This window comes from Oncorhynchus keta, chromosome 27 (assembly GCF_023373465.1).
Source record: "Oncorhynchus keta strain PuntledgeMale-10-30-2019 chromosome 27, Oket_V2, whole genome shotgun sequence".
Taxonomy (NCBI): Eukaryota; Metazoa; Chordata; class Actinopteri; order Salmoniformes; family Salmonidae; genus Oncorhynchus; species Oncorhynchus keta.
This window is the reverse complement of record NC_068447.1, coordinates 12,252,792-12,265,828: the sequence shown is the minus strand read 5'-3', so window position 1 is coordinate 12,265,828 and position 13,037 is coordinate 12,252,792.

Sequence of the window (13,037 nt, the reverse complement as noted above, 5' to 3'; positions counted from 1 at the left end):
TGAACTTTGCGACCTTTTGCCACATTTCAGGATTCAAACATAGAGATATAAAACTGTATTTTTTTGTGAAGAATCAACAACAAGTGGGACACAATCATGAAGTGGAATGACATTTATTGGATATTTCAAACTTTTTTAACAAATCAAAAACTGAAAAATTGGGCGTGCAACTCCTCAGATTACCTGTAGCATGTGCTCTTAACTCCTCAGATTACCTGTAACATGTGCTCTTAACTACTCAGATTACCTGTAACATGTGCTCTTAACTCCTCAGATTATCTGTAACATGTGCTCTTAACTCCTCAGATTACCTGTAACATGTGCTCTTAACTCCTCAGATTACCTGTAACATGTGCTCTTAACTCCTCAGATTACCTGTAACATGTGCTTTTAACTCCTCAGATTACCTGTAACATGTGCTCTTAACTCCTCAGATTACCTGTAACATGTGCTCTTAACTCCTCAGATTACCTGTAACATGTGCTCTTAACTCCTCAGATCACCTGTAACATGTGCTCTTAACTCCTCAGATTACCTGTAACATGTGCTCTTAACTCCTCAGATTACCTGTAACATGTGCTCTTAACTCCTCAGATTACCTGTAACATGTGCTTTTAACTCCTCAGATTACCTGTAACATGTGCTCTTAACTCCTCAGATTACCTGTAACATGTGCTCTTAACTCCTCAGATTACCTGTAACATGTGCTCTTAACTCCTCAGATTACCTGTAACATGTGCTCTTAACTCCTCAGATCACCTGTAACATGTGCTCTTAACTCCTCAGATTACCTGTAACATGTGCTCTTAACTCCTCAGATTACCTGTAACATGTGCTCTTAACTCCTCAGATTACCTGTAACATGTGCTCTTAACTCCTCAGATTACCTGTAACATGTGCTCTTAACTCCTCAGATTACCTGTAACATGTGCTCTTAACTCCTCAGATCACCTGTAACATGTGATTTTAACTCCTCAGATTACCTGTAACATGTGCTTTTAACTCCTCAGATTACCTGTAACATGTGCTCTTAACTCCTCAGATTACCTGTAACATGTGCTCTTAACTCCTCAGATTACCTGTAACATGTGCTCTTAACTCCTCAGATTACCTGTAACATGTGCTCTTAACTCCTCAGATTACCTGTAACATGTGCTCTTAACTCCTCAGATTACCTGTAACATGTGCTCTTAACACCTCAGATTACCTGTAACATGTGCTCTTAACACCTCAGATTACCTGTAACATGTGCTCTTAACACCTCAGATTACCTGTAACATGTGCTCTTAACTCAGATTAACTGTAACATGTGCTCTTAACTCCTCAGATTACCTGTAACATGTGCTCTTAACTCCTCAGATTACCTGTAACATGTGCTCTTAACACCTCAGATTACCTGTAACATGTGCTCTTAACACCTCAGATTACCTGTAACATGTGCTCTTAACTCAGATTACCTGTAACATGTGCTCTTAACTCCTCAGATTACCTGTAACATGTGCGCCGGGAGTCGGGAAGCAAGTTCGGGGAGTGCATAATATAATAGACAAATGAACAGAACAAGAAATGCGAACAACGCACAGACAGGAAACAGAAACAATAACACCTGGGGAAGGAACCAAAGGGAGGGACATATACAGGGAAGGTAATCAAGGAGGTGATGGAGTCCAGGTGAGTCTGTTGACCCGCAAGTGCTCGTAACGATGGTGACGGGTGTGCGTCATAACGAGCAGCCTGGTGACCTAGAGGTCGGAGAGGGAGCACGCGTGACATTACCAGTACAAATGACTACCATACTGAGACAATTACACAACAGTTCTAATTTCCCAGCCTCCTCTCTTCCTTGCCAGTACAGTCCCACAGGCATCTAACAGGAAGAGGTTAAGAATAGTTTCATATGTTTGTGGTTGGATCTATTAAAGCTATGAGATAAATGTATAGCAGAAAAAGGAAATGCAACAAAGAGAAACAGATGAACTATTATAGACATGCATAACAACAAATGTTGATGGCTGTGACATTAGGGAAGTAGGACCTGACGCAAGGAGTCTAGGCTGTGACATTAGGGAACTAGGCCCTGACGCAAGGAGTCTAGGCTGTGACATTAGGGAACTAGGCCCTGATGCAAGGAGTCTAGGCTGTGACATTAGGGAACTAGGCCCTGATGCAAGGAGTCTAGGCTGTGACATTAGGGAACTAGGCCCTGACGCAAGGAGTCTAGGCTGTGACATTAGGGAACTAGGACCTGACGCAAGGAGTCTAGGCTGTGACATTAGGGAACTAGGCCCTGAGTCTAGGCTGTGACATTAGGGAACTAGGCCCTGACGCAAGGAGTCTAGGCTGTGACATTAGGGAACTAGGCCCTGACGCAAGGAGTCTAGGCTGTGACATTAGGGAACTAGGCCCTGACATAAGGAGTCTAGTCTAGGCTGTGACATTAGGGAACTAGGCCCTGTGACATTAGGGAACGGACCTGAAGGAGTCTAGGCTGTGACATTAGGGAACTAGGACCTGACGGGAGTCTAGGCTGTGACATTAGGGAACTAGGACCTGACGCAAGGAGTCTAGGCTGTGACATTAGGGAACTAGGACCTGACGCAAGGAGTCTAGGCTGTGACATTAGGGAACTAGGACCTGACGCAAGGAGTCTAGGCTGTGACATTAGGGAACTAGGACCTGACGCAAGGAGTCTAGGCTGTGACATTAGGGAACTAGGACCTGACGCAAGGAGTCTAGGCTGTGACATTAGGGAAGTAGGACCTGACGCAAGGAGTCTAGGCTGTGACATTAGGGAACTAGGACCTGGCTGTGACATTAAGGAGTCTAGGCTGTGACATTAGGGAACTAGGACCTGACGCAAGGAGTCTAGGCTGTGACATTAGGGAACTAGGACCCTGACGGAGTCTAGGCTGTGACATTAGGGAACTAGTCTCTAGGCTGTGACATTAGGGAACCTGAGGACCTGGGAACGGACCTGACGCAAGGAGTCTAGGCTGTGACATTAGGGAAGTAGGACCTGACGCAAGGAGTCTAGGCTGTGACATTAGGGAACTAGGCCCTGACATAAGGAGTCTAGGCTGTGACATTAGGGAACTAGGCCCTGACGCAAGGAGTCTAGGCTGTGACATTAGGGAAGTAGGACCTGACGCAAGGAGTCTAGGCTGTGACATTAGGGAACTAGGCCCTGACATAAGGAGTCTAGGCTGTGACATTAGGGAAGTAGGACCTGACGCAAGGAGTCTAGGCTGTGACATTAGGGAACTAGGACCTGACGCAAGGAGTCTAGGCTGTGACATTAGGGAACTAGGACCTGACGCAAGGAGTCTAGGCTGTGACATTAGGGAACTAGGACCTGACGCAAGGAGTCTAGGCTGTGACATTAGGGAACTAGGACCTGACGCAAGGAGTCTAGGCTGTGACATTAGGGAACTAGGACCTGACATAAGGAGTCTAGGCTGTGACATTAGGGAAGTAGGACCTGACGCAAGGAGTCTAGGCTGTGACATTAGGGAAGGACCTGACGCAAGGAGTCTAGGCTGTGACATTAGGGAACTAGGCCCTGACGCAAGGAGTCTAGGCTGTGACATTAGGGAACTAGGCCCTGACGCAAGGAGTCTATGTGACATTAGGGAAGTAGGACCTGACGCAAGGAGTCTAGGCTGTGACATTAGGGAACTAGGCCCTGACGCAAGGAGTCTAGGCTGTGACATTAGGGAAGTAGGACCTGACGCAAGGAGTCTTAGGCTGTGACATTAGGGAACTAGGCCCTGACGCAAGGAGTCTAGGCTGTGACATTAGGGAAGTAGGCCCTGACGCAAGGAGTCTAGGCTGTGACATTAGGGAACCCCTGACGCAAGGAGTCTAGGCTGTGACATTAGGAACTAGGCCCTGACTCTAGGCTGTGACATTAGGGAACTAGGCCCTGACGCAAGGAGTCTAGGCTGTGACATTAGGGAAGTAGGACCTGACACAAGGAGTCTAGGCTGTGACATTAGGGAACTAGGCCCTGACGCAAGGAGTCTAGGCTGTGACATTAGGGAACTAGGCCCTGACATAAGGAGTCTAGGCTGTGACATTAGGGAAGTAGGACCTGACGCAAGGAGTCTAGGCTGTGACATTAGGGAAGTAGGACCTGACGCAAGGAGTCTAGGCTGTGACATTAGGGAAGTAGGACCTGACGCAAGGAGTCTAGGCTGTGACATTAGGGAAGTAGGACCTGACGCAAGGAGTCTAGGCTGTGACATTAGGGAAGTAGGACCTGACGCAAGGAGTCTAGGCTGTGACATTAGGGAACTAGGCCCTGACGCAAGGAGTCTAGGCTGTGACATTAGGGAACTAGGCCCTGACGCAAGGAGTCTAGGCTGTGACATTAGGGAAGTAGGACCTGACGCAAGGAGTCTAGGCTGTGACATTAGGGAAGTAGGACCTGACGCAAGGAGTCTAGGCTGTGACATTAGGGAACTATGCCCTGACGCAAGGAGTCTAGGCTGTGACATTAGGGAACTATGCCCTGACGCAAGGAGTCTAGGCTGTGACATTAGGGAACTAGGACCTGACGCAAGGAGTCTAGGCTGTGACATTAGGGAACTAGGACCTGACGCAAGGAGTCTAGGCTGTGACATTGGGGAACTAGGCCCTGACGCAAGGAGTCTAGGCTGTGACATTAGGGAACTAGGCCCTGACATAAGGAGTCTAGGATGTGACATCAGGGAACTAGGCCCTGACCCAAGGAGTCTAGGCTGTGACATTAGGGAAGTAGGACCTGACGCAAGGAGTCTAGGCTGTGACATTAGGGAACTAGGCCCTGACATAAGGAGTCTAGGATGTGACATCAGGGAACTAGGCCCTGGCCCTGACGAAGGAGTCTAGGCTGTGACATTAGGGAAGTAGGACCTGACGCAAGGAGTCTAGGCTGTGACATTAGGGAAGTAGGACCTGACGCAAGGAGTCTAGGCTGTGACATTAGGGAACTAGGCCCTGACGCAAGGAGTCTTGGCTGTGACATTAGGGAACTAGGCCCTGACGCAAGGAGTCTTGGCTGTGACATTAGGGAACTATGCCCTGACGCAAGGAGTCTAGGCTGTGACATTAGGGAACTAGGCCCTGACGCAAGGAGTCTTGGCTGTGACATTAGGGAACTAGGCCCTGACGCAAGGAGTCTTGGCTGTGACATTAGGGAACTATGCCCTGACGCAAGGAGTCTAGGCTGTGACATTAGGGAACTAGGCCCTGACGCAAGGAGTCTTGGCTGTGACATTAGGGAACTAGGCCCTGACATAAGGAGTCTAGGCTGTGACATTAGGGAACTAGGCCCTGACATAAGGAGTCTTGGCTGTGACATTAGGGAACTATGCCCTGACGCAAGGAGTCTTGGCTGTGACATTAGGGAACTAGGCCCTGACATAAGGAGTCTTGGCTGTGACATTAGGGAACTATGCCCTGACGCAAGGAGTCTAGGCTGTGACATTAGGGAACTAGGCCCTGACGCAAGGAGTCTTGGCTGTGACATTAGGGAACTAGGCCCTGACATAAGGAGTCTAGGCTGTGACATTAGGGAACTATGCCCTGACGCAAGGAGTCTAGGCTGTGACATTAGGGAACTAGGCCCTGACGCAAGGAGTCTTGGCTGTGACATTAGGGAACTAGGCCCTGACATAAGGAGTCTTGGCTGTGACATTAGGGAACTATGCCCTGACGCAAGGAGTCTAGGCTGTGACATTAGGGAACTAGGCCCTGACGCAAGGAGTCTTGGCTGTGACATTAGGGAACTAGGCCCTGACATAAGGAGTCTAGGCTGTGACATTAGGGAACTAGGCCCTGACATAAGGAGTCTAGGCTGTGACATTAGGGAACTAGGCCCTGACATAAGGAGTCTAGGCTGTGACATTAGGGAACTAGGCCCTGACATAAGGAGTCTTGGCTGTGACATTAGGGAACTAGGCCCTGACATAAGGAGTCTAGGCTGTGACATTAGGGAACTAGGCCCTGACATAAGGAGTCTAGGCTGTGACATTAGGGAACTAGGCCCTGACGCAAGGAGTCTAGGCTGTGACATTAGGGAACTAGGCCCTGACATAAGGAGTCTAGGCTGTGACATTAGGGAACTAGGCCCTGACGCAAGGAGTCTAGGCTGTGACATTAGGGAACTAGGCCCTGACATAAGGAGTCTTGGCTGTGACATTAGGGAACTAGGCCCTGACGCAAGGAGTCTAGGCTGTGACATTAGGGAACTAGGCCCTGACGCAAGGAGTCTAGGCTGTGACATTAGGGAACTAGGCCCTGACATAAGGAGTCTTGGCTGTGACATTAGGGAAGTAGGACCTGACATAAGGAGTCTAGGCTGTGACATTAGGGAACTAGGCCCTGACGCAAGGAGTCTAGGCTGTGACATTAGGGAACTAGGCCCTGACGCAAGGAGTCTAGGCTGTGACATTAGGGAAGTAGGACCTGACGCAAGGAGTCTAGGCTGTGACATTAGGGAAGTAGGACCTGACGCAAGGAGTCTAGGCTGTGACATTAGGGAAGTAGGACCTGACGCAAGGAGTCTAGGCTGTGACATTAGGGAAGTAGGACCTGACGCAAGGAGTCTAGGCTGTGACATTAGGGAAGTAGGACCTGAGGGAGTCTAGGCTGTGACATTAGGGAACTAGGCCCTGACGCAAGGAGTCTAGGCTGTGACATTAGGGAACTAGGCCCTGACGCAAGGAGTCTAGGCTGTGACATTAGGGAAGTAGGACCTGACGCAAGGAGTCTAGGCTGTGACATTAGGGAACTAGGACCTGACGCAAGGAGTCTAGGCTGTGACATTAGGGAACTATGCCCTGACGCAAGGAGTCTAGGCTGTGACATTAGGGAACTATGCCCTGACGCAAGGAGTCTAGGCTGTGACATTAGGGAACTAGGACCTGACGCAAGGAGTCTAGGCTGTGACATTAGGGAACTAGGACCTGACGCAAGGAGTCTAGGCTGTGACATTGGGGAACTAGGCCCTGACGCAAGGAGTCTAGGCTGTGACATTAGGGAACTAGGCCCTGACATAAGGAGTCTAGGATGTGACATCAGGGAACTAGGCCCTGACCCAAGGAGTCTAGGCTGTGACATTAGGGAAGTAGGACCTGACGCAAGGAGTCTAGGCTGTGACATTAGGGAACTAGGCCCTGACATAAGGAGTCTAGGATGTGACATCAGGGAACTAGGCCCTGACGCAAGGAGTCTAGGCTGTGACATTAGGGAAGTAGGACCTGACGCAAGGAGTCTAGGCTGTGACATTAGGGAAGTAGGACCTGACGCAAGGAGTCTAGGCTGTGACATTAGGGAACTAGGCCCTGACGCAAGGAGTCTTGGCTGTGACATTAGGGAACTAGGCCCTGACGCAAGGAGTCTTGGCTGTGACATTAGGGAACTATGCCCTGACGCAAGGAGTCTAGGCTGTGACATTAGGGAACTAGGCCCTGACGCAAGGAGTCTTGGCTGTGACATTAGGGAACTAGGCCCTGACGCAAGGAGTCTTGGCTGTGACATTAGGGAACTATGCCCTGACAAGGAGTCTAGGCTGTGACATTAGGGAACTAGGCCCTGACGCAAGGAGTCTTGGCTGTGACATTAGGGAACTAGGCCCTGACATAAGGAGTCTAGGCTGTGACATTACGGAACTAGGCCCTGACATAAGGAGTCTTGGCTGTGACATTAGGGAACTATGCCCTGACGCAAGGAGTCTTGGCTGTGACATTAGGGAACTAGGCCCTGACATAAGGAGTCTTGGCTGTGACATTAGGGAACTATGCCCTGACGCAAGGAGTCTAGGCTGTGACATTAGGGAACTAGGCCCTGACGCAAGGAGTCTTGGCTGTGACATTAGGGAACTAGGCCCTGACATAAGGAGTCTAGGCTGTGACATTAGGGAACTATGCCCTGACGCAAGGAGTCTAGGCTGTGACATTAGGAACTAGGCCCTGACGCAAGGAGTCTTGGCTGTGACATTAGGGAACTAGGCCCTGACATAAGGAGTCTTGGCTGTGACATTAGGGAACTATGCCCTGACGCAAGGAGTCTAGGCTGTGACATTAGGGAACTAGGCCCTGACGCAAGGAGTCTTGGCTGTGACATTAGGGAACTAGGCCCTGACATAAGGAGTCTAGGCTGTGACATTAGGGAACTAGGCCCTGACATAAGGAGTCTAGGCTGTGACATTAGGGAACTAGGCCCTGACATAAGGAGTCTAGGCTGTGACATTAGGGAACTAGTGACTAAGTGACATTAGGGAACTAGGCCCTGACATAAGGAGTCTAGGCTGTGACATTAGGGAACTAGGCCCTGACATAAGGAGTCTAGGCTGTGACATTAGGGAACTAGGCCCTGACATCTAGGCTGTGACATTAGGGAACTAGGCCCTGACATAAGGAGTCTAGGCTGTGACATTAGGGAACTAGGCCCTGACGCAAGGAGTCTAGGCTGTGACATTAGGGAACTAGGCCCTGACATAAGGAGTCTTGGCTGTGACATTAGGGAACTAGGCCCTGACGCAAGGAGTCTAGGCTGTGACATTAGGGAACTAGGCCCTGACGCAAGGAGTCTAGGCTGTGACATTAGGGAACTAGGCCCTGACATAAGGAGTCTTGGCTGTGACATTAGGGAACTAGGCCCTGATGCAAGGAGTCTAGGCTGTGACATTAGGGAACTAGGCCCTGACGCAAGGAGTCTAGGCTGTGACATTAGGGAACTAGGACCTGACATAAGGAGTCTAGGCTTTGACATTAGGGAACTAGGCCCTGACATAAGGAGTCTAGGCTGTGACATTAGGGAACTAGGACCTGACATAAGGAGTCTAGGCTGTGACATTAGGGAACTAGGCCCTGACATAAGGAGTCTAGGCTGTGACATTAGGGAACTAGGCCCTGACGCAAGGAGTCTAGGCTGTGACATTAGGGAACTAGGCCCTGACATAAGGAGTCTAGGCTGTGACATTAGGGAACTAGGCCCTGACATAAGGAGTCTAGGCTGTGACATTAGGGAACTAGGCCCTGACGCAAGGAGTCTAGGCTGTGACATTAGGGAACTAGGCCCTGACGCAAGGAGTCTAGGCTGTGACATTAGGGAACTAGGCCCTGACGCAAGGAGTCTAGGCTGTGACATTAGGGAACTAGGCCCTGACGCAAGGAGTCTAGGCTGTGACATTAGGGAACTAGGACCTGACGCAAGGAGTCTAGGCTGTGACATTAGGGAACTAGGCCCTGACGCAAGGAGTCTAGGCTGTGACATTAGGGAACTAGGCCCTGACATAAGGAGTCTAGGCTGTGACATCAGGGAACTAGGCCCTGACATAAGGAGTCTAGTCTGTGACATTAGGGAACTAGGCCCTGACGCAAGGAGTCTAGGCTGTGACATTAGGGAACTAGGCCCTGACATAAGGAGTCTAGGCTGTGACATTAGGGAACTAGGCCCTGACGCAAGGAGTCTAGGCTGTGACATTAGGGAACTAGGCCCTGACATAAGGAGTCTAGGCTGTGACATTAGGGAACTAGGCCCTGATGCAAGGAGTCTAGGCTGTGACATTAGGGAACTAGGCCCTGACATAAGGAGTCTAGGCTTTGACATTAGGGAACTAGGCCCTGATGCAAGGAGTCTAGGCTGTGACATTAGGGAACTAGGCCCTGACATAAGGAGTCTAGGCTGTGACATTAGGGAACTAGGCCCTGATGCAAGGAGTCTAGGCTGTGACATTAGGGAACTAGGCCCTGACATAAGGAGTCTAGGCTTTGACATTAGGGAACTAGGCCCTGATGCAAGGAGTCTAGGCTGTGACATTAGGGAACTAGGCCCTGATGCAAGGAGTCTAGGCTGTGACATTAGGGAACTATGCCCTGACGCAAGGAGTCTAGGCTGTGACATTAGGGAACTAGGCCCTGACATAAGGAGTCTAGGCTGTGACATTAGGGAACTAGGCCCTGACATAAGGAGTCTAGGCTTTGACATTAGGGAACTAGGCCCTGATGCAAGGAGTCTAGGCTGTGACATTAGGGAACTAGGCCCTGACATAAGGAGTCTAGGCTGTGACATTAGGGAACTAGGCCCTGATGCAAGGAGTCTAGGCTGTGACATTAGGGAACTAGGCCCTGACATAAGGAGTCTAGGCTTTGACATTAGGGAACTAGGCCCTGATGCAAGGAGTCTTGGCTGTGACATTAGGGAACTAGACCCTGACATAAGGAGTCTAGGCTGTGACATTAGGGAACTAGGCCCTGATATAAGGAGTCTAGGCTTTGACATTAGGGAACTAGGCCCTGACATAAGGAGTCTTGTGAGAGGAGTTGGAACCTGTTGAAAGCTGTTTCCCTACTGATTTTCGGGCTTATTGACTAAGAGCAACTACTGATGAAGACAGCGATTGAGAATGATTAATATAACAGCGTTCAGTGTGGTAAAGTACTTAAGTAAAAATACTTTCAAGTACTACTTAAGGAGTTTTTGGGGTATCTGTAATTTACGATTTATATTTTTTACAACTTTTACTTCACTACATTCCTAAAGAAAATTATGTCTGAGTGTTGGAGTGTTCCCCTGGCTATCTGTAAAGGATGTCTGAGTGTTGGAGTGTTCTCCTGGCTATCTGTAAAGGATGTCTGAGTGTTGGAGTGTTCCCCTGGCTATCTGTAAAGGATGTCTGAGTGTTGGAGTGTTCCCCTGGCTATCTGTAAAGGATGTCTGAGTGTTGGAGTGTTCCCCTGGCTATCTGTAAAGGATGTCTGAGTGTTGGAGTGTTCCCCTGGCTATCTGTAAAGGATGTCTGAGTGTTGGAGTGTTCCCCTGGCTATCTGTAAAGGATGTCTGAGTGTTGGAGTGTTCCCCTGGCTATCTGTAAATGATGTCTGAGTGTTGGAGTGTTCCCCTGGCTATCTGTAAATGATGTCTGAGTGTTGGAGTGTTCCCCTGGCTATCTGTAAATGATGTCTGAGTGTTGGAGTGTTCCCCTGGCTATCTGTAAAGGATGTCTGAGTGTTGGAGTGTTCCCCTGGCTATCTGTAAATTATGTCTGGGTTTTGGAGTGTTCCCCTGACTATCTGTAAATGATGTCTGAGTGTTGCAGTGTTCCCGTGGCTATCTGTAAATGATGTCTGGATGTTGGAGTGTTCCCCTGGCTATCTGTAAATGATGTCTGAGTGTTGGAGTGTTCACCTGGCTATCTGTAAATGATGTCTGGGTGTTGGAGTGTTCCCCTGGCTATCTGCAAAATGATGTCTGGGTGTTGGAGTGTTCCCCTGGCCATCTGTAATGACGTTTGAGTGTTCCTCTGACTATCTGTAATGATGTTGGAGTGTTGGAGTGTTCCCCTGGCTATCTGTAAATGATGTCTGAGTGTTGGAGTGTTCCCCTGGCTATCTGTAATGATGTCTGAGTGTTGGAGTGTTCCCCTGGCTATCTGTAAATGATGTCTGAGTGTTGGAGTGTTCCCCTAGCTATCTGTAAATGATGTCTGAGTGTTGGAGTGTTCCCCTGGCTATCTGGAAATGATGTCTGAGTGTTGGAGTGTTCCCCTGGCTATCTGGAAATGATGTCTGAGTGTTGGAGTGTTCCCCTGGCTATCTGTAAATGATGTCTGAGTGTTGGAGTGTTCCCCTGGCTAAAAAAAACGGAAAAAATGGTGCCGCATGGTTTACTTTATGTTAGGAATTTGAAATTATTTAAACTTTTACTTTGATACTTGTATATTTTTTTAGCAATGACATTTACTTCTGATACTTAAGTATATTTAAAACCAAATACTTTTATACTTTTACTCCAGTAGTATTTTACTGGGTGACTTTTACTTGAGTCATTTTCTATTATAGTATCTTTACTTTTACTACAGTTGTATTTTACTCGGTGACTTTTACTTGAGTCATTTTCTATTATAGTATCTTTACTTTTACTACAGTTGTATTTTACTGGGTGACTTTCCCTTTTTCTTGAGTCGTTTTCTTTTAAGATTTGTTTACTTTTTATCAAGTATGACAATTTGTTTACTTTTCATCAAGTATGACAATTGAAAGTATGAGTGGGTACTTTTCCCACCACTGACAGCTTGTGATGAGTGATAGGCTTTAAGATGGACTATGATATATCTATCCATTCAGCTTCCTCTCTGCATTCTAAATTACGCTTCTCTTCTTTCACTTTATTCCCCTCTTCATGCGTATAATGACTTTTTCTCTCTCTCTCTCTCCTCTCCGCTCTCTTTCCTGTCCTTAGTTTCTGTTTTGGCTATGGTCAAATGAAACGGAAGCCCCTGGCATCTCAGAAGCTCTCTCTGGCTAATCCCCTTGACTAAGAGGACACATTTCAGTAAACAGAATTGGGTCACAAGACATAAAGAGGCAAATGTTCACCAATTACATCATAGCATTTCCTGTAAGAGAGTGAAAGAGAGAGAGAGGGGGTGGTGGTGTGCTTGACAGTGGGGGTGTAGGGGAGAGGGAGTTGTTGTGCCCCTGCTCCCGTTTCTGTGGAGATTTCTTTGACGATTTCGTGAGAAAAAGACATGTTGGAACAGAATGAAGTATTTCACATGGTTCTCTCTTCACCCCCTCGCCCTCTTCCTCTTTCCCAATCCCCCCTCCACTATCTTCCCCTTTCTCTCTTTTCTCGTGTATCTCTCTCCCGTCTCTCATCTCTCCATTTGAAACTGATTAACAGGGTAAAGCGTGTTCTCTCTCTCTCCTGGCTGGAGGAGATTCCACAGGAAGCCATGATGTGACCCAGCAGTGGGCCATGAGCCTGTTCTGGCCTGACCTGTACTGGCCTGACCTGTTCTGGCCTGGTTGAACCTCCTCCTACTTGTTGGAGGAACACTGTGACCCGTCACACAGACAGAAGATTAGTTTCCAGGCTTGAAAATGGGGCTGATCTAATCCAAGCCAGGAGACTGCATTAGGCCATGTCTGGGAGGATGTCAGCTGACACATGGACCCTGTATCTGTCACTGTCGTTAGCCACCAGTCCTGAAGAGTGAGCAACGTGACGTGATGCTGTCTGGAGGATCTTGACACTGATGTGAGGTCAAA